The sequence below is a fragment of the Coptis chinensis genome, chromosome 7, assembly GCF_015680905.1.
Source record: "Coptis chinensis isolate HL-2020 chromosome 7, ASM1568090v1, whole genome shotgun sequence".
Taxonomy (NCBI): Eukaryota; Viridiplantae; Streptophyta; class Magnoliopsida; order Ranunculales; family Ranunculaceae; genus Coptis; species Coptis chinensis.
Genome location: NC_141462.1, coordinates 79400034 through 79421287, shown reverse-complemented (window position 1 = coordinate 79421287; position 21254 = coordinate 79400034). Strand labels below are relative to the sequence as shown.

Here is a 21254-nt window from a genome sequence, read left to right as displayed (position 1 = left end):
GGCACACAGTTTGAAGTTTCCAAATTCCATTTGCATATATATGTTTCTAAATGTTGGTATCAGATGAGGAAAGGACAAACAATACATGACCTCTGTGTGTGTGTGTGTGTGTGTGTGTGTGTGCACGTGCATGCGCGAGAGCTTGTGTGGACCAGCAGAGCCATCACAAAGTAAAAGCTGAAGGAGCTCAATAAGTAGATGCATCAATTACAGAAAATGGAGACTAAGGAAAAACAATAATAGCTAATCCTAAACAGGAAATGGTGTTATTTTATTGGCTGTTTTTTAATCATAACCACGAAAAACATTGTGCACTTGCCCAATGAAAAATAACAAACAAGCCTTGCCCAAAAGAAAGCTCAGTTTAAAGCACCAATACCAGCCTTGCTCTGCCTTGCAAGCTTTGTCCACTCAGTATGAAATGCTCCTGGGCGATCAATCCGCTCATACGTATGAGCCCCAAACAAGTCCCTCTGTGCCTGGACAAGGTTTGCAGGCAGTCTCGCACGCCTGTAGGTGTCAAAATAAGAAAGGCTGGCACACATTCCTGGAGTGCTAATTCCTGCTTGGATAGCCAACCCCACAACCCTTCTCCATGCTGCTTGCCTCTGCACCATCTCCTTTGCAAAGTCTGGATCAACTATCAGACTTGCCAATTGTGGATTCCTTTGGTATGCTTTCTTAATCCGGTCCAAGAACACTGCCCGAATAATGCATCCACCTTTCCATATCCTTGCTAATTCACCAAAATTGAGATTCCAATTCTGCTCTACACTCTTAGCTCTCAACAAATTCATTCCCTGTGCATAACTACAAATCTTGGACGCATACAACGCTTGCCTAACATCATCAATCAATCTCTTCTTATCAACACTTGGCCTCACAGCCTCAGTCATGCCAGCCTCCTTCAAAACTGCTGCCGCGGCCTCCCTCTCCTCTTTCAAGCCACTCAAATACCTACAATCCAAAGAAGCAGCAATGGTTGGAGCAGCAACCGACAACTCAGCCGCCTGTTGGACAGTCCATTTCCCAGTCCCCTTCATCCCTGTCTTATCCAAAATTTTATCAACTAATTCCCCATCACCGTGTTCATCTTTAACCTTAAATATATCAGCCGTTATCTCAACCAAGAAGCTTTCAAGCTCTCCTCTGTTCCATTCATCGAAAATGTCTGCCAATTCCGAATTAGACAATCCTCCAACATTCTTCAACACATCATACGCCTCAGAAATCAATTGCATGTCTCCGTATTCAATACCATTGTGTACCATCTTCACGAAATTACCCGACCCGCCTTCTCCAATGTAAGTGACGCAGGGGCCATCCTCCACTTGTGCAGCGACCTTGTTCACAATGTCCTCGATGTTCAAATAAGCTTGATAAGAGCCACCAGGCATAAGAGAAGGTCCATTACGAGCACCCTCTTCGCCACCTGAAACTCCCATGCCCAGATAGAGAATACCCTGCCCTGGACTTGACGCATACGACGCTCGGTGTTCTCATACCACTCATTGCCACCATCAATTATGGTATCACCTGAGTCCATGAAGTCAGAAAGAGCAGAAATGGTCTGATCCACAGGGGAGCCAGCTTTAACAAGGATAACAACGGATCTAGGTCTTTGAATAGAGAGGACAAAATCACGAGGTGAGTAGTGTCCAGTAAGAGGTAGAACACCTTCTTGCTTAGCACGTTCTACAGTTTCATCTACTTTACAAGTGGTACGATTGTACACAGAAATAGGGAAGCCTTTGTCCGCTATATTTAGAGCAAGATTCTGGCCCATAACAGCCAGACCAGCAAGCCCGATGCGCGAGAGACCTGCTGCTGATGCTTCCATTGGAGGAGGTTTTACACCCTCAAGTTGAAGTGGACGAGGTTTTATGGAGGCAAAGGTTGTTTTGTCTTTTGTCTTTTCACTTAATTCATGAGACGCTCTTTGTTTTTTTGGCTTTTTAAAAGTCAACACATTCAAAATCCTACTTTCTTCTTTGTAGCCAAGTACTTAATCAAGTTGTCTTGAGATGCGTGTAAAGTTCACAAAAAAAAAAATCAGTTTTCTACCTTTACCACCCCCCTACCCCCTACTTCTTTCCCTCGTAACTTATGCCAATTAGCTTTACCTCTCCTCCTAGTTTTTTCATCTAGAGATTTACCTCCCCCGAAGACCACAACACATCCAAGTCAACTGAATTTGACCGTGATGTTTTTGGTCAAGACAAATGAAAATACTTTAATGCTATTTTCTAGGTATAATTATATAAATACCCTGTGACTTTGGCAAATAAAAATTGGAATTCAAATCATCTAGGACACATGTCATGATTTTGTGAACTCTATCCGACGGCTACTACCAATCCTTATCAAATGATATCCACACCCTTAACATTATGAAATTACATAATTAACATCACGGTTGTTAAAAGCTTTATGTATGTTAGGAGAAAACCAACCGTGAAAGGGCAATGAAGTCTTTTTATGTGGTAATGGTGTACGACTTGGAGAATATAATGCTACAGTGATGGTGTATGGTCGTCGGATAGAGTTCACAAGATCATGACATGTGTCATAGATGATTTGAATTCCAATTTTGTCTTCGTCAAAGTCACATGATATTTATGTAATTATACCTAAAAAAAGGCATTAGAGTCTTTTCATTTGTCTTGACCAAAACATCACGGTCAAACTCAGTTGACTTGGATGTGTTGTGGTCTTGGGGGGAGGGGTAAAACTAAAAAACTATTAAAAGGGCAAAAGACAATGAAGTCTTTTTACATGTATTAACCAAAAAGATAACAGTTGACTTGGATGTGGTGTGATCTTGGGCGGGTAAACCTCTAGATGAAAGAACTGGGAGGGTGGGGAGATTGGCCTAAGTTCTGGGGAGGGCGGGGGTGTAAAGCTAGAAAACTGGAAAAAAAAATAATAATAGACAAGATATTTTCGATTCTCAAATATATTTTGGTTGTTATAAATATATAAGTAGTTTGTAGGCCGTGCATATACACATGCTCTTTTGAAAACATTTATATTTTTTTAGAAAATTGGGACTACCGTTTTAGTTGTTAACCCGTTTTAATTTTCTAATAAATTGTTTTAAATAAAGTTTTAAAAACCCGTTTTTTCAATTGGGAGAGAGATCATGTTTTAATAGGAGAATAATTCACGTTTTAATTAGATATGCTAGATTCTCCCTTTTCAATATAGGAAGAATTCCCATTTTAATAGGAGAATAATTTCCGCTTTAATTATAAGTGCTAGAATTTGTTTTAATAAGAAAATAATTCCCATTATAATAGGAAAGGAATTCCTGTTGTAAAAAAAGATTCTCGTTTTTCAAATAGAAGATAAATTTCCGTTTTAATAGGAGATGACGTGGAATTTTAATAGAGCTTGAAAAATACCCCTTGTGGGAGTTTTAATATTAATGCTAGATTGTAGACCCGTGCATACGCACCCACTCTTTTGAAAATATTTAGATTTTTTTTAAAAAAATGGGGACTACCATTTTAGTCGCTAACTCGTTTTAATTTTCTAACAATTGTTTTAATTAAATTTTAAAAACCCGTTTTTTTTTTAATTGGGGGAGAGATCATGTTTTAATAGGAGAATAATTTCCGTTTTAATTAGATATGCTAGATTTTCCCTTTTCAATAGGGGAGAAATTCCCATTTTAATAGGAGAATGATTCCCGCTTTAATTAGAAGTGTTATAATTTATTTTAATAGGAGATGAATTCCCGTTATAATAGGAGAGGAATTCCCGTTGTAAAAAATGATTCCCATTTTTCAAATAGGAGAGAAATTATAGTTTTTATAGGAGAGAAATTCCCGTTTTAATAGGAGATGACGTGAAATTTTAATAGAGTTCGAAAAATACCCCTTGTGGGAGCTTTAATATTAAGATATAGATATAAGCTATGGGTTCGGTCAAATGTAACCGCCCGCCACCATGAGATCCATTGATAATGTGATATGTAGTGAATAGAGCATTCCCAATGCAGGAGGAATTGAAGGGAATATGAAAATAGTCATATCTTTTTTGTTCAAAATATTTGCCCAATGCAAAGGTGAATATGGTGGTGACTATTTTCCAAGTCATTACGAGGGTGAAACCTTCAACTGAGATAGTGGCTGACTTGTGAACTTTGTATGAGATGTTGGATTCCGTCTAGATTACAAAACTCATCAAATGGAATCCAACATCCCATCTCACTATATTTCTTTTTTTCCAAACAGAATCAAACATCCCGTTCGGAGTCCTAACAGCTAGTTCACCAACGGTCAGAAAGTCAAAACGGTCAAAAATAAAAACTTTGGTATATATACAACATTTGTTCCATTTCAACTCACACTTCCAACAATCATATTTCTTCTTCTTCAAAATCAGTTATTCAAAAAAAAATATATATCAAATGGCATCTCAAACAACTCAAGCAAGTGGTAGCACTCAAGCAAAAACAAATACTCACTTTAGCATGTCCGAAGATCAAGCTCTATGTCTTGCTTGGATAAAAGTTAGTGAAGACTACATTGTTGGTGCTTTCCAAAATCCTTTGGATTTTGGAATCGTGTAACAAACATGTGGGTCGGATAGGTCTTCCGATTCAATTTGCAGTAGATGGAAATATATTTCGAAAATGATGAACAAGTTTGTTGCAATTGTGAATGTGGTGGAGGCTCGACATGCAAGTTGTACAACAACACAAAGCCGGATAATTACAACTTCGTCAATTTGCCAATTATTGATTATCCTAGTCTTAGTCTAATTATTTCCATCTTAGTCTAATTATCTCAGTCTAATTATTATTTTCATCTTAGTTTTAGTCTAATTATTATTTTAGTCTAATTATCTTAGTCTTAGTGGATTATCTTAGTCTAATTATTTTTATTTTATTTTTTAGTTGTCCGAGGCAAGGATGGCGTACCAACAACAAGAAAAATCGTCTTTTTCACTTGATCATTGTTATGTTATACTCAAGGATAATCCAAAGTGGAGTAGCGTTTTTGAGACAAGTCGCCCCACAAAGAGAAAAGGTCGCAAAAGTGATGGTGAAAATTCAACTTCTAATTCACCAAGTGTTGGTAGAGTTGAATTATATTGGAGGGTTCTCAAGAAATGGAGCGTCCTCTTGGATCGAAGAAAGCCAAGTCCAAGAGGAACCAAAAAAAAATCAGTTGGTATGTTGGAGGGTTACTTTACACGTTTAGATGATATATTTGTAAATGATGCAAATGAAACACAAAAGTGCTTAGAACTTAGAGAAAGGGAGCTTGCATATGGTCAAAGAACTATGATGGCAAGAGAATAAAAAAATCGGATTCAAATGGAAAAAAATCGGGTTCAATTGGAAAAAAATCAGCTTCAAAAGATGCAATATGAAGCTAAGATTTTAGCGACCGATACAAGTGTCTTCCATCCCGATACCGCTTTTATAATCGAGCAACAACAAGCTGAAATACGTGCTGAATGGGCAAAGGCTAGAGGTGGTTCTAGCTCTAACTAAGCTTATGTAATATCTAGTATTTTATTTTAATTAATGCACTATATTTTAATTTCACTATATTTTTAATTAATGCACTATATATTTTTATTTCACTGTATTTTTAATTAATGCACTATGTATTTTAATTTCACTGTATTTTTAATTAATGAACTATGTATTTTAATTTCACTGTTTTTTTTTAATTAATCCACTATGTATGTTTTTTCCAATATAATTATTTTCATATAAATACAATTACCAATAAATTTAAAATACATTGTAATATAGTTCATTAAAACACAACTCATAAAACACATACGAACTTCATAGTTCAATTTTGGAATTACATAGGAAATACATTAGGAAATACTTTGGAACTTCATAGTTCACATTAGGAAATACATAGGAATTACATCATACTTTGGAACTGAATAGTTCACTCACTTTCATTTCCATTTTAATTTTCCCCTCCTCTAGCTGGATCCGACCAATTTGGATCATAAATTGGTAATGATGTTTCTTCAATACCAATTCAATTAAAAACATGCTCAACTAAGTCCTTTTGAAGATTAGTATGTGTAACTTCATTTCTGATTTTATTTCTTGCTTGAATCATCGATAGACAAAATGATAACCATCATCTTCCTGAAAAGAGTGCAGGTATTGTTTCTTTCCTCATACCTTTCCAATTCCACACTCCACTTGCACGTTCATTCTCAACAATCATATTATGCATTAGAATGCATGCCTTCATTATGTCTCCAAGAACAACAACACTATGACAACATGCAGAAGCCTTAATAATATGTCACCTTGCCTGCAAAACTCCAAACGTCCTTTCAATATCTTTTCTTGCAGCTTCTTGACGTTGACTAAAGATCTTTTCATGCTTATTTCTTGGATAACGAATGGATTGAATAAATGTGCCCCATTTTGGGTAAATACCATCATCCCAGCAAGATAATATCCCATATCGTAGTCATTACCATTCACATTAAAATTGACAGTAAGAGCATCACCTTGCTCTAATGATTCAAAAACATGATAACGATGAAGCACATTAATGTCATTATGTGAACCTGGTAAGCCGAAGAAGCAATGCCATATCCAATAGTGTTTGTCTGCAACGGCTTCAAGTACCAAAGTTGGTTCTTTCTTGTACCCTACATGTTGTCTAGCCCATCTATTTGGACAATTCTTCCACACCCAGTGCATACAATCGATTGATCCAAGCATTCCTAGAAAACCCCTTTCCGCATTTTTAGCTAATATCCTAGCCGTGCCTGCCTCAGTTGGTCGTCTCAAGTACTCTTCCTCAAACGCCGTGATTATTGCAGCGCACCAACGCTTCATAGATACAGCTGTTGTGGAATCTCCAATATAATTTGAAAATACTTATCCATTGAATTAGATGAACAACCAGTTGCTAATTGTTCAACTGCAGCTAATCCCTTCTGCAACCCAGAAGTTGTTTGCCGACCCAATCCATCCACCCTGTATTGGAAGTAGTCGTTGAATGCTGCAACAGTTTTCAACATATACATAAAAAGCTCTTGACTCATCATGTACTTTCGCCTAAACTTATGAGGAGGCCACCTACAAGGTGTTGTGAAGTAATCCATCAGTATCTGTTGTTTACGTAAATCATCACCATCTCTAAACGTATGTGCTCTGCCCATCATAGATCCACCGCATTTGTCTGTATCCACGTCTTCAATGGCTGCTTAAGTCATTAATGCCCTAGCAGTGTATAATAACTGCTGCCTCCTCCTCCTCCTTCACCTCATCATATCATTATGCTCATCTCTTACTTTTTCTATGTAGTCATTTTCAGCGGAAGTACCAGAAGACGAACTATTACTACTAGATTCTCCCCATAATCTTTGGTTGAATGCAATTCTATCTTCTCTAGATATTTTTTCAATTTTTAGCTTGGTTGTTGATAACCGTAAAAACAATAGAATCCTAAATATTAATGTTAACAACACTAATACGTAATCCTACCGTTCTTACGTTTAAATCAATTCTTCTTACTCTCAAAACATAATCATGCAATATAATAAGTAAGGATTCGTTCCACTCTTAACTGTCTAGACTTAAATTGAATTCAACTAATCAAACCCAAAAGGAACAATGGTGAGAGTAATGATTTGATGTGAAATTTCTATACTACCATTCCCAACACAAGAACAATAATAAGAACATGTCATTATGGAATAAGTAATTAACTTTATAAATCTAATAGAACAATAAGAACAAGATATGATTGAATGAATAACAACTATTTTATTTATCTAATGAATGATATTCAATGATTTAAATAACTAATCTAAAACAAAAAATGAAACTAATTAATGGAATGAAAACTAAGTAATTAACTAATCTAGATCTATCTTTTTCTAACCCTAAACTCCATTAACATTAGCTTCCTAACCTAACTATCTACAACAAAGAGTCAAGATTTTGTTTTTATACTTTCAGATCCAAAAATCGTGCATGGGCTTGGAGCCATGTTTTGGGCCGGAAAATCGGGCCCAAAACCCAATTTCTTTAGTCCAAAATGGGCTCTTCAGCTGCAGTTGGCTTCAATAGATGTTTTGTCTACTTCTGCTTCTCTGATTGGTTCAAGGCTTGGACCATTGGAAAGCTCTTTCCGAGCTGGTCGTTTTGACATAAGATACTCCCAATTCCGAGGTCTGAGTCCAAAGATACGGCCTTCAGAAGTTCTGTTGACTTGTCTTGTTAATTTACGCCCGTGTTGACTTTTCAGCTTTTGACCGGGCTTTACAAAGGCTTTGTCTCCTTGAATCTTGGCCTTTATTCACAGAACTCCTTAGCAACTGACCTTTGCTCCTTTATCTCGCTAAAGTGGCATATTTATGCACATAATGGAGTTTGAAGCCTGAAATGCATAAAAACACGTAATCAGTATTAACTCTTAATTATTACTCACATAATTGGTCTAAAAGTATGATGGTTAAGGGGTTAAAACTACAGTTTTGAGCTCTTATCAGTTGTGGGGAAAAAGATGGTTGTTTGTTTGTTTGATCTAAAAGAAAGGAGAGTAAAACGAAATATATAAGGTAAGGTCACATGTGATAAGGTCACGTGTGATAGTTAGATTTTAGTACACTCTCCAATTGACGACACATTTTATCAGATTTTTGTTCACTCTCCAAGTGACAACACATTCTATCCAAATGTACCATTGTGATCAACACGTACCCTCAATAATGTGTATGTATGGTCCACCATCAATAATTTCAATGTATGGAATGAAGGAAAGGTGCAGAGGCATGGATTTTTGTTACAGACGGGATGTTACATTCTATCTCGGTTTAAATTGCCAGACGGGATGTTACATTCTGTCTCGGTCTACACCATATAATATTCCTGTCAAAACCAAACCTGAAAAAATGAGTGAAATTCCTGAAAAAAATCCTGTCATAACCAAGACATAGGAAATGAGTGAAATGCAACTTATAATTCCTGAAATAATTTCTGTCATAACCAAGCCTAAAAAATGAGTGAAATGCAACTTATAATTCCTGAAAAAAAATTATACATTATACTTTGGAAACCTACTAACTTATAATTCATGATTTTTTTTTGCCATAACCTCATTTGTTTTATTGACATATTCATATCCAAAACCTGCGAATATACTTTGGAAATAATAAATAAGACAAACAACAATCCTGAAAAACACCCAAGTCTAACACAGAAACTCTGTAAAAAAACTAACTTATTATTCCTGAATTTTTTTTGCCATAACCTCATTTGTTTTATTGACATATTTATATCCAAAATTCATTAATATAAACCTGCTAATAAAGAAGTCGTTATAAACAATAATCCCAAATGCCATATTACAAGTACTGGCGCACAATTATTACAAACTAGAAGAAAATATCTACTGAGACCTCTTCCCCCTACGAGAAGGCTCAGTCGAAGATCTCTCCCTCTTACGTCATTGTCGCCTCTCTGGTTGAGGTTGAGCTTGAGGTGTGGCACTTCCACCATTTTCCAACTCTTGCACACGTCTCTGAAGCTGCAAAGTTCGATTTTGCTCTTGTTGTAAGTGCTCAAAACTTTGACGAGAGGACTCCATGAACGACGCACGCATGGCATAACTGAGAGAGCTATAGTTAAGGAGCTTCGACCTTACTTCCTCCTGTTTAACAAAACAAATGCATGTTACATGATAAGAGCCCAAAACTGTAGTTTTAACCCCTTAACCATCATACTTTTAGACCAATTATGTGAGTAATAATTAAGAGTTAATACTGATTACGTGTTTTTATGCATTTCAGGCTTCAAAGTCCATTATGTGCAGAAATGTGCCACTTTAGCGAGATAAAGGAGCAAAGGTCGGTTGCTAAGGAGTTCTGTGAATAAAGGCCAAGATTCAAGGAGACAAAGCCTTTGTAAAGCCCTGGCCAAAAAAGCTGAAAAGTCAACATGGGCGTAAAACAAATGACTTAAGTCATTGAAAACTTCCGAAGGCCGTATCTTTGAACTCAGACCTCGGAATTGGGTCTACCTTATGTCAAAACGACCGGATCGGAAAGAGCTTTCCAATGGTCTAAGCCTTGGCCTAATCAGAGGAGCAGAAATTGACAAAAAGTCTGTCGAAGCCAACTGCAGCTGAAGAGGCCTTTCTGGACTGAAAGAATTGGGTTTTGGGCCTGATTCTCTGGCCCAAAACATGGCTCCAATCCCATGCACGATTTTTGGATTTGAAAGTATAAAAACAAAAGCTTGACTCTTTGTTAATGGTAGATAGTTAGGTTAGAAAATAAATTAGGTTAGGATAAGAAAAGTAGCCATTAAACCTTAGATCCAGATCTAGTTTTACATTATTTAGTTTTATATTAATTAATTAGTTTATTTCTTGAGTATTGAATCATTGTTCTTATTGTTCTATTAGATTTATAAAGTTAATTACTTATTCCATAATGACATGTTCTTATTATTGTTCTTGTGTTGGGAATGGTAGTATAGAAATTTCACATCAAATCATTACTCTCACCATTGTTCCTTTTAGGTTTGATTAGTTGAATTCAATTTAAGTCTAGACAGTTAAGAGTGGAACGAATCCTTACTCATTATATTGCATGATTATGTTTTGAGAGTAAGAAGAATTGATTTAAACGTAAGAACTGTAGGATTACGTATTAGTGTTGTTAACATTAATATTTAGGATTCTATTATTCTTACGGTTATCAAATGGCGCCGCTGCCATCTTAATCTCGTTCAAGACAAGAATTCAATTGCTTGAATCCAAGGGGCAATCCCCCATTCTCTACCCACCCACCCTTTTAATTTTTCATTCTTATTTCTTGAATTTTCGAACTGTTTCAATCGCTTTTTAGGCATAGGGGCTGCGGATTCACACTGCGGTGAAGGTATTTCTAAATTTTCGAAAATTCTGAAAATTTTCAGACATAATATTTAATGTGTTGTTGATTTACTGGAATATTTTCAGATTTTTAAAAGTTGATTTACCTTATGAAAAAAATACGATCTTTACAGTGCTGCATTTCAGTTTTCACACCGTATGTTCTTGAAAAGCAGACGAGTAAGGTTACTTAGGGAGTTCTAAAAATTCTATAATTTTTACAGGAGTATCTATCCTAAGTCAGGAGTTTGTAGTAAACATTTTATGAGTTTTTGATTTGTTTTGGCCTCCTAAATAGTAGAGTGTTTCCAGTGTGTTTCTGCAGTGTTGCAAACACTTAATATCTAGAACACCAGCCAATAAGGAGAGGTTGTAGAACTCCAATTGCTCTAAAGTTTTTACAGGAACAAGTAGGATCTGTCAGGAGTCTCCAGTAAAAATTTGGAAATTTTTGGCTTTGTTTTGATGGGTTAACCATTCAGTTGTTTGTATTGTGTCCGAAAACTGTTTTGCAAACTTTGCAGGGCAGTAGAGGGACTTTCATAGCTCCAATTGATCTGAAATTTTACAGGCTATTTGATAGACGTCTTAGTAAATTACTCTAAAAATATCAAATTGTTTGGAGTATGATAAAAGGCCTAAAACTCGAAAACCCTGAGGCGCGACCAGCAAAAAACCGAGCGACCGGCTCAAACAACTGGACATCATCGAAAACTCGAGCCGACCCGCGCCCAAACCGAGCGCGACCCGTGCTCAAACACTGGACATCTGAAAAACCTGAGGCGCACCCGCTCCAAACCGAAAGTCGCGACCAGCTCCAACACGGACATCCGAAAACCCCGAGGGCGACAAGCGCTTCAGAGAGAGCGCGAGCTGCCGAAATTTGATTTTTGCGATTTCCACATTTTGTTTTTTTCATTTTTCAAGTTTTTCAATGTTCTAACTTGTTATATACACTGAACACGCGTGAACAAGACGCTATTTATAAGCGAAGCAAGGATGCAATCAGGTATTCCCTTCTTCCACTCCTCGTTTCTTTTTGTCGGAGGAGTTTTAATTCTAGTATAATCGAGGGCTTGTTTTTCGTGAGACAATAATACCACATGCCTATCTAAGAATTTCACACGCACCACCTGATATAATGGCTGAAGAAAGAGAGACTCCTCTCTCTGACTTCTACAATGCCTTGAGCGATAGCCCCAAATCTTGCATCGTTCTAGACCGATTGGGGATTTCGAATCCCCCCAAATATTTTTAATTTGTTACCCGTTTTTCATGGTTTAGACCATGAAAAACCTTATCAGGACATGCGTAAGATTGAACAAGTCCTAACAATATTCCACCATCCCACGGTTGGTGCGGAACAAATTAAACCGAGGGTATTCCCTTTCACCTTAGCCGATAAAGGCGTCTTGGTTAAGCGCCCAAACGCCAAACTCGTGGACTCATGGGCTCAACTTGTTCAAGTGTTCATGGAACAATTTTACCCACCACTAAAGACGGATGAAATGCTTCAAAAGATTCATTTCTTCCACCGAATCCTCATGAATCCTTTTCGGAGGCACGGAATCGTTTCTTTCGATCTTCTCATTGAATGCCCGTGATCATAATCTTGAAAAGACACTTCTTCGCGTGCCTTCTTCAATGGGCTTTTACATCGTCATAAGGAGGTTCTAGAAATCATGGTGGGGTAGTTTTCTTAGTAAAGGAGCCTTGGAGGCTTATAAATTCTTAGAAGATCAATCTAAGAAGAACAACAATTAGGGGGAGGTAACGATTCCTCCCGGCTCCTCTCTTTCTTCTCTTGAGGTTAAATATGATCCCGAAGCTTAAAACTCTTATCGATGCCCTCACTAAAAGGTAGATGCCATCTCGTTCAACAACAACCCACTCCGGTCATGAACATTAACTCTACACGTTGTAATGTCGGTTGTAGTCTTGAGCATTCCGACTTCTATTGTCCCCTTGTCTATGCACAACCACCACCACAACCACCACACTTTAAACCAGTTAACTAAACATCAAGGACAAGGAAACTTAGGTGACCGGAATAGAGGTTTAGTACCCATAACCCTTAACTATCAATATCAAGACATGAACGCCAACAAGCTTTTAATTCCAATACAATCATCTATGACAAAGTAGTAGTGACCTTGTTGGAGAAACAAAATCAAATTATGCAACAAAACTCCAACTTGATGAAAGATCAAAGATGATCAAAACTCTAATATGATGAAACAAACGATGCAAATGATGCGGATCTTTTGTGCCAAAAGGTTATTGACATGTCTTCTAACCAAAATAATAACCAAACCGGCGTGTTTCCAAGTCAAGCAGTGCCTAATCCTAAGTCAACAAACACCCTCTTTGAAATAAACAGTATTTACTGTCACACCCCAAATTTCCAGAAATTAAAAATAGGGAATTATCCACACCCTATTCCATCTTCTGAAAATCCAGAATGAAACAAAACCCTAATAACCCATTATCAACCACGATATTAAAATATGAGATCAAATTAAAACCAAACGAACAACTCTTAATGTACAAATTCAAGAATTTACTAAACCACTCTATTACATCTGTTTCAAATCAAGACTTTATACTTCATAAAACTTATACCAAGTAAGACTCCAAGAGTTTAATCCCAATCAAGCGTCTTCATCCACAGATTCCACCATCTATGTTCTCAAGAACACACCCACGTTGCAAAACAAAGCAAACATGGGTTGACAAATTGAATTTCTTTGGTATGAGTAGACTAACAACAAAATATATATAATAATCTTTCAAATTAATAAATATAACATTACCAACCATTTCAACTTGGAAGACAATATAGTTCCGTTTTCCAAAATGGCATGTAGTTTCTTCCCAAGTAAGATTTCAATCCCAACATACATTTCCAAGATAACTCACAACAGAAATACCACTTATTAAATATTGGTTTGATACACATTACCTTTAAGCCAGCACGTCGTCTCAGGGTAGGATATTTACGTCCCTGCATAAAAGATTAACAGATCCTACCCTCCTGCAAAAACAGAGTTAGACAGCACTATAAAAAGATTTATCTCAGCCAGTCAAATTTTCATTCATAATCAAATCTCATTTAAGACATTGAAGTCTAATTAATACAACATAGTTCATCCCGCATATTAAGAGAATACTACTTATCATACCACCTATATCAAGGGTAGTTATTCACATGACATCATTACATCATAAAGTTTCCAAGTGCATAACTATATATCTCAGACTATTACAAGTCATTAATGATTTCATAATAACATATCATTTTACAGTCATTCCACAATCACATAAAAAATCACAAGCATTCAATAATATTATTCTCAATCACACTTCACATCCATAACCTTACACAAACTACCTATATATTTCTTTGTAAGAAAGCATATACATAAATAGTCATAGGCAATAACTCATTCATTCGTAAAATCAATATTTCACTTTGCTTATTAATTATCTTGTTGACTCATTTGTAAACAGACTCAACCCAACCTTTAGTTCCTACTCCACGATTTGCACTCCACACATTTGCCAAATCACACATACACGTGTGTCTCTCTCCCACCGAGTATCACTATATCACAACCATCTCTGGGCTTTCCATACACATAATCACAGCCTCTTTGGCCATAAAATCTCAGGTCATTCATGGCACATTCAATGAATACCTTGGGTCATTCCCGCCACATTCAAGAAATACCCATCATAACACTAACGGGCCATTCATGGCACATTCAATGAATGCCCTGAGTCATTCCCGCCACATTCAAGGAATACCCAAACCTACATTCCTGTACATTCAAGGAATACAACCAACTCGCAAGGCGAATACCTTAGTTCCTCTCTAGGGCAGTCCAAACTATTGGGTCATTCATGGCACATTCAATGAATACCCGGGTCATTCATGGCACATTCAATGAATACTCATCTATCACATGACATCACAAGTCATAATATCTCATTACCAAATCCTGAGGCATGGAGAGTTCTAAAGATGTGGGCGACACATTAAAACATTATTATCACTTATAATTATACTAGCATTACTCATGTCAAAACATACCACACATGCAGAGAGTCATTTTCGTGCGTCAAGGCAAATCAAGCACTTAAATATCATTGAATGTAAACAAACTTATAATCAAACAAATACAATTTACATAACTACACTCATATACATAATATCGTAAACAAATAGTTTATTAGCCCAACTTCAAGCCCACACACACTAATGTCCAAAACAGATCCACATATACTAAAGTCTATATTCATATATAACTTCTATCTCACACATATATATTTATGTAGTCTCAAAACAACAGTAATTTCTAACACAATCACACAAACTAATATATATATTATAGATATAGTGTAGTGTAGTGTAGTGTAGTGGCTGCACTTTTGCTCAAAGCTGCCTACGTATCCAAATCTTTCAAGATTGGAATCAAGCCTTCGTAGTTCTTACCAGCCACATAGTCAATGCTATAATTTTCCTACATTCGTCCAAATGACATGTAACTTAATTATTTAGAAACTAGGGTATGTAGACATACTTTTTCATGTAGAACTCAAAGTCCCAACCTCAGCCCATCTAGAAGAAAACTTAAGTTGAAAACGGTAAAAATCCTAATTTTTCAGCAAACTAGATTTCTGACGGACTATCTTCCGAATGACACAACACTTTCCACAGGTGTCCAAATGTATCGAGGCTTTTTGCGTTGAAAAGCTAACACACAGAAATTACTTTCTTATATTTTACAAAAATACTCAATTTCATTCTAAATGTTCGATAACTAAGCTCGAACACAGTGCGCAGAAACTGATTTCTGACGCACTATTTTCTGCCAGTCAAACTTCCAAACACCATAATTAATTCCACGGGTCTCGGAATGCGATGAGGCCAATTGGAATAGAAATCAGACTTCCAAATCTTACTTTTTTATGTTTTATAAAAATTATAACTCTCACCCTAACTATTTTAAAACTGGACTTGAACACAGTGCGCAGAAACTGATTTCTGACGCACTGTTTTCTGTCAACCAAACTTCCAGACCTTATATCTATTACCACAGACCTCGGAATGCGATGAGGCCAATTGGGTTGGAAAGCAGACACATAAAACTTATTTTTTTATGTTTTGGCGAGAGTTTGAATCTGAACCTAACTATGTGAAAACGTGGTTCGAAAACAGGCATAGATCCGGATTTCTGCAGTCAGAAAATTCTAACGTGCTAACTTCCGAACACCGTAACCATATCCACAAACCTCGGAATGCAACGAGGTCGATTGGGTTGGAAAGCAGACTTCCAAACCTTATATTTTAATGTTTTCCTAAAATTCTATTTCAAACTATAACTAAATCAAAATTTAGTTCGAAATCAGACCAGCGACAACACTCGGTATTTAATCATGGAATAGAGAAAAATATATTCATGTATCTCAGTCAAACATTTCTACTTTTGAGCACATCTCATTCAATTGAATAGTAATTTATTTCACCTGTAGCTGTATCATGTGTAGAATTAAATAGTACCAAGTAGCCACATATCTAATATAATAAAAGAAAAAGTACATGAAGCTAATATCATATATATAAACAGTACCCACATGACTACATGACCACATAAAAACGGCAAAGGTCGCAACAATTTTTTGGTAGTGGCTGAATCGTTGTTTAGTGTTGGTTGTACAACTCTTTTATTTATAGTCTCGAACTCTCGGTTATTAACTTATTATCAGCGGATTTGTAATATCAGGAGAGGGTTTGAAAGTTCGCTTTGCTATAAAAAGTTATGATAGTACACCTCTAAGATTCTAATATTCTAAGTCAATGAATGACCAATAGTCCAACAGTTAGCATCTACACATGCATATACCCCACGAAACACATATTGTATGTAAAGAGAAACGAAACGCGATAGAAGTTCAGTAACACGGTATGATCGATCAAATTAACAATATTTGGTTTCATCTTAAGGTTCCAATAAATCAACGAACTAATTTACTAATAGAAAAATATATATTAATCAGTATCAAGGTTTTAAAGAAATACGGCTTAGAGTTTAGGCTACTCACCCGAGATTGCAAAAACATTAGTTAGAGTCTGGTAAAGAAAACCGGAAAGTGTTGACACACTGAAGCCGCCAATACCTCTTCTTTTTCCATTTTCTTTTCTCTTTGTTTTTAAACCTAGAACTCTCTCTCCCTTTTTTTTTTTAGCACGTCCCTTCTCTTTTTTTTTTTGCTTTTTCTTAAAAAAAAAAAACTCTCTCCAAAAACAAGAACGAGTGTTTGGTAAAACCAAAACACCCCCACCCCTTATTTCCAACAACTACTAATCCCACTTCCCACGTTTTTATGATTCTATCCTTATCTCTATCTCTATCTTTTCTTTTTATTATTATTTAATTTTATATATATTTAATAAAAATTGGGAATGAAAAATAGGGTTGTTATATTTACTGTAATGGTAATATAAACCAATGGGACCTACAGGCAGTCACTACCCTTCGTTTAGGGCGAGTAGTTGATAACCAAGTGACTATGCCTAAAGATTACCCAAAGTAAAACTAAAAATGATATCATACCAAATACTATAATAAACTGAAGACCCTACAACTGGTTTGTAGGGTTACCAGCTTAAACCACAACCAAAAGGGAAAACATTACAAGACCCAATAATAGAAAGTGAAGACCCTACACTGTAGAGGTTCCAATATGGACACCTAGATGGAAAACGGCTAGAGATAAAGCAAAGACTAATAATACTTTTATCCCTCTCGCTAAAAATAGCGATAAAACACAATATCCCCAAAAAACTAGTTGTGTTTAAAAAGGACGAGAATTTTGATGAGATTAGGGAAGTGTTTAAAAATTTGACTATAAACCTACCTTTTCTAGAAGCTATAAAAAGTCTACTCGACACGCTTAAGTTTCTAAAAGAGTTGTGCACCAAGAAGAGGAAAATCAACATACCCCACTAAGTATTCTTAACTTAACAATATCCTCTTTTATCGAACATAACGGAATTGTTAAGTACAAGGACCCCGGGTCGCCCCTATCAGTATAATGCACCTTAGGTGATACCTTCATAACAACCGCTTTTATTAGACACGGGGCTAGTGTTAACTTACTCCCTTTTTATTTATATAAACAACTAGGTCTAACAAAACTTCAACCAACCAAAATGACTTTGCAGGTTAATAGATCGTTCTATTAAGTATCCCAAGGGTGTAGTTGAAAATATTCTCGTTAAAGTTCGGGATTTTTACTATCCGGCCGACTTTGTTATTCTTGACACAGAAGTTGCTCATGATTCCATTCCCATCATCTTAGGGTGTCCTTTCTTGGCAACCACCAATGCCCAAATCAATTGTCGGGATGGCTCAATGACTCTTTCTTTTGGAAATCTTTCGTCAGAAATTAACATGTTTAGACAAAACAGGGACAACTAGGTTTGCTGTAGAAAGGGAAGTGAAGTCTATTGAGAGTTTTGTACCTCACATTAGTGGCGGCTAACACTTTAGTCCCCACACTAGTAGATACCCTCTTATGGAAGAAGACAAGGATCACAATTTCTACTCCCTAGACGTAGATAACATCAAGGAGGATTTCCTTCGACTCTTTTTGCAACCCTTCTTTTGTCCTCATGAAGTTCTCTCCTATTGACATCCATTTATCTCTTGACGCCATGACGGAAGAAGAATTTTTCGCCCTCTATCATCCCGATTGATTCTTCTTACCCACCTATTGAAGAATGTCTTGCATATCTCAAGGCCTCGATGATATAGACCTAAGAACACTAGTTGAACACCATTCACCCACCTCACATCCTCATGTCACTCATTCACCTTCCATCACTTAATGTTCCTCGCCCTCTACCTTTTCAAAGAACCATTGAGTTTGTACTTGACCTTGGCATTTCTCCCATGCTTCATAACTATCTAAAACTAACTGGTGGTGAAGAAGTAACACCCAAGGACCAAGACTGACACTTTTTCATTTTTTCCATTTTTTTCCTTCTCAAAATTATCCACATCCTACGTATCTTCCATAACCATCAATTTTCTCACGTTCCTTTACTTGGCATCCCCTTCGTAGGAGGACAAAGAAGAAACTGTATGCTCGATTAGGTTTTAGATCTATAAGGCTTTGCTCTCATTCCACTAAGCTACATTATAGGAAATCTTGGTGCTTAATTCTGTTTGATGGTGCATTCCATGTTAATTATTTGTGGAAATACCCACAACTTTTTCGATTGTTGATATATGGTAAACAACATTTTAATACATATATATTATATAATAAAGTCTCGAGTATCTGACTATAAAAGACTCATTTTATTCTTCGGTGTACTCCATTCCAATTTTATGTTATGGGAGTGCACCATTAAGGCAACCGGACCCTCCTTTTGGAGTGAGTGGTTGTAAGTGTCAGATTCTTAGTCTACGTTTCATGTGACTCACGATTTATCTCTTGCACTTTTTTCGTGGATTGAGTAGTGCTTCTCATGGAGTGAGTTTCATTTTTATTTCTTTTATCGTAATTTTGTTTTGTTTTTCTAAAAATCAAACATATAAAAACTAAATAAAATAAAAACATAAACATATATTAGTAAGTCTAGGGAATCGACTTTTAAAAGACCCAAGTTTTCGACACAATACCAACTTTCTGAGATAGGCCAAACAAAATTTTCAAACTAAAAAGAGTTTTCCAATTTTGTTTGGGGGTGGCGATTTTGGTATTCATTTCAAATCATGTTGCCACCCTAAGCCCTTTGTCATGTTTACTCCAAAGAGAGTTTGTGTTAGTTAGCACGCATACCGGTTTAATTGTGCTTCATATTATCATATCATCTTTACAATATTTACATTGTGTAATCATCATTTTTGCCACGTTTCTATGGTAAATTCTTTTCTTATCTCTTTACACTTTGAGGACAAAGCGTTCGATTGTTTGGGGTGGGATAGAAACATTTGCAAAAATTAGACACTTTTAGGATGTAAATTATGCAATTTTATTTATAAAATGTTAAAAATTATAAAAATTAGTTAGTTACATAATTTAATTGTGCTATTGAATTGTTTCATGAACCCCTTCTCCCAAATTGTTTGGGGGTGGTATAAAACATGATGTAAATGTTAAGCACATATTAGGTTGTATATTACGTATTATTTGTCTAAAAAAAATAATAAAAATAAAAATAAAAATAAAAAGTTTATGCTATACACTTAGGAATATTGGTATTGTTTCTTTTCTATATCTTAATAATCTAGAAGTCTCAATGCAGCTTTTGCATTAGAATAGTTTTTAGAAACTTAGGTTAATATGTAGGTAATAATCTTTGCATCTATCTATAAATATATTACATGAGTATCTATGATTGTTTGGCAAGAAATTTCGGAAATCTAGGCTAGAGTACTTATTCTACAAATCCTGTGAGAATATAGCCTAAAGCCTTATATGAGTGAAACATTTGAGAAATGACACAAGGGAGAAGTATATTCCGAATAGAAAAATCACACGTCCACTTGCTTCACCACTATACCATGTCCTAAGAGAGAATTTAGGCCCTTTTTGGATCGATATAGCTAGAAATTCTGACCTAAGTATATTTTCCGCTAAGTAGCCTAATCGAGCCTTTCATTAGCCCTTCCATAAACCACAATTCCTTTACCCTGTTACAAAAGCAAAACAAAATATTAAAAAAAAAAAAAAATCAACCTACCCATTTTAGAATAAGTCTGAGAATAGGATGAGTGAAGAAAAGAGAAGAGAAAAACCTGTGTAAACAGAAATTAGTTAGTTGCTTCAGAAAAGAAAAAGAAAAGAAGTTTCCATCCAAAGAAAAGAAAAGAAAAAGAAAAATAGAAATAAAATAAAAACTCCAAAAATAGAATAAAATGAGTCGAAAAGCCAAAAGAAAAAGGCTAAGGATGGAAACAAAGTGTAGAAGCAAAAGAACAAGGTTTTCTCTAGTTACGTAATATGAAGACCCTATTATCTCAGACTTGTCTTTTTGAATATCCGTTTCCTTCATTCTTAAACCATCTCCTAATCCCCGCAACACCTAATAAAGACCCCTAGCTCAATTAGGAATAGGTTAGTGGGATAGTAAGTGGCAGATGTGTTTGATCAACTTCGGCTTCCTTGTGTGTCATTGAGATTGTAAGGTAAAGTATGCCCACCGCATACTGCTTGGAGTAGCAAAATTTGAGTGGAAAAATCGAGTGATTTTTGTCTTGACTTTTATGTGAGAACCTACTTAAGGACCATTTATTCCAAATTTTGAAACGGACCATTCATGCATTTCATAGCATTACTCATTGTATATATATG

At 36.0% G+C, this 21254-nt stretch overlaps 1 pseudogene; it reads right to left on the bottom strand.

Annotated features, from left to right (window-relative positions):
- Window positions 1–250: 250 nt before the first annotated feature.
- On the bottom strand, window positions 251–1941 carry LOC147489149 (6-phosphogluconate dehydrogenase, decarboxylating 3, chloroplastic pseudogene; annotated as a pseudogene).
- Between the last annotated feature and the right edge of the window lie 19313 nt (window positions 1942–21254).